At 43.1% G+C, this 1,539-nt stretch overlaps 3 non-coding genes across 3 annotated transcripts; all 3 read right to left on the bottom strand.

Moving 5' to 3' along the window:
* Nucleotides 1–157: 157 nt before the first annotated feature.
* On the bottom strand, nt 158–276 carry LOC129114697 (5S ribosomal RNA). The gene has a single exon (XR_008532652.1). It is a non-coding gene; the product is annotated as a 5S ribosomal RNA (ribosomal RNA).
* Nucleotides 277–654: 378 nt separating this feature from the next.
* Nucleotides 655–773, bottom strand: LOC129114696 (5S ribosomal RNA). The gene has a single exon (XR_008532651.1). It is a non-coding gene; the product is annotated as a 5S ribosomal RNA (ribosomal RNA).
* Nucleotides 774–1,153: 380 nt separating this feature from the next.
* LOC129114695 (5S ribosomal RNA) lies at nt 1,154–1,272 on the bottom strand. The gene has a single exon (XR_008532650.1). It is a non-coding gene; the product is annotated as a 5S ribosomal RNA (ribosomal RNA).
* Nucleotides 1,273–1,539: the final 267 nt, after the last annotated feature.

Genomic DNA, 1,539 nt, shown 5'->3' with positions numbered 1-1,539 from the left:
GATCGATGAGCTTAGGAATGATGAAAGCCATCATTTAACTGGATTTGTGTCATTTCTATACCGGCAAGTCATGATCTAGCTATTTCCTTCCCACCCTGTCGGTGTCCACTGAAAAAGCAGCAGCGCCCTCTGCTTTTTGTAAAGAGGAGTGAAAAAAAGCTTACAGCACCTGGTATTCCCAGGCGGTCTCCCATCCAAGTACTGACCAGGCCCGACCCTGCTTAGCTTCCGAGATCAGGCGAGATCGGGCGTGTTCAGGGTGGTATAGCCGTAAGCAAATATTGTGCCTACCAAAGGGCCTTTTAAAGATACTATATCACCACGCTTTGCTCTGTCGTCTATACAGGGAGCCTGCAGATTTCCAGACACACTCACAGCTTTTAAATGTCAAATCAGAATGTACAAAGTGGCTATAAGGATCACAAATGTAGTGCAGTAAAAATATTAATATTTACTGTTGAAATGTAGAATACGTTAGCATAAAATTGAAAGAAAATGATCGATGAGCTTAGGAATGATGAAAGCCATCATTTAACTGGATTTGTGTCATTTCTATACCGGCAAGTCATGATCTAGCTATTTCCTTCCCACCCTGTCGGTGTCCACTGAAAAAGCAGCAGCGCCCTCTGCTTTTTGTAAAGAGGAGTGAAAAAAAGCTTACAGCACCTGGTATTCCCAGGCGGTCTCCCATCCAAGTACTGACCAGGCCCGACCCTGCTTAGCTTCCGAGATCAGACGAGATCGGGCGTGTTCAGGGTGGTATGGCCGTAAGCAAATATTGCGCCTACCAAAGGGCCTTTTAAAGATACTATATCACCACGCTTTGCTCTTTCGTCTATACAGGGAGCGCCTGCAGATTGCCAGACACACTCACAGCTTTTAAATGTCAAATCAGAATGTACAAAGTGACTATAAGGATCACAAATGTAGTGCAGTAAAAATATTAATATTTACTGTTGAAATGTAGAATACGTTAGCATAAAATTGAAAAGAAAATGATCGATGAGCTTAGGAATGATGAAAGCCATCATTTAACTGGATTTGTGTCATTTCTATACCGGCAAGTCATGATCTAGCTATTTCCTTCCCACCCTGTCGGTGTCCACTGAAAAAGCAGCAGCGCCCTCTGCTTTTTGTAAAGAGGAGTGAAAAAAGCTTACAGCACCTGGTATTCCCAGGCGGTCTCCCATCCAAGTACTGACCAGGCCCGACCCTGCTTAGCTTCCGAGATCAGACGAGATCGGGCGTGTTCAGGGTGGTATGGCCGTAAGCAAATATTGCGCCTACCAAAGGGCCTTTTAAAGATACTATATCACCACGCTTTGCTCTTTCGTCTATACAGGGAGCGCCTGCAGATTTCCAGACACACTCACAGCTTTTAAATGTCAAATCAGAATGTACAAAGTGGCTATAAGGATCACAAATGTAGTGCAGTAAAAAGATTAATATTTACTGTTGAAATGTAGAATACGTTAGCATAAAATTGAAAAGAAAATGATCGATGAGCTTAGGAATGATGAAAGCCATCATTTAACTGGA

The sequence above is a fragment of the Anoplopoma fimbria genome, unplaced genomic scaffold (genome assembly GCF_027596085.1).
Source record: "Anoplopoma fimbria isolate UVic2021 breed Golden Eagle Sablefish unplaced genomic scaffold, Afim_UVic_2022 Un_contig_5665_pilon_pilon, whole genome shotgun sequence".
Classification (NCBI taxonomy): domain Eukaryota; kingdom Metazoa; phylum Chordata; class Actinopteri; order Perciformes; family Anoplopomatidae; genus Anoplopoma; species Anoplopoma fimbria.
Note: the sequence above shows the minus strand (reverse complement) of the source record. Positions and strands in the feature narration are given on the sequence as shown.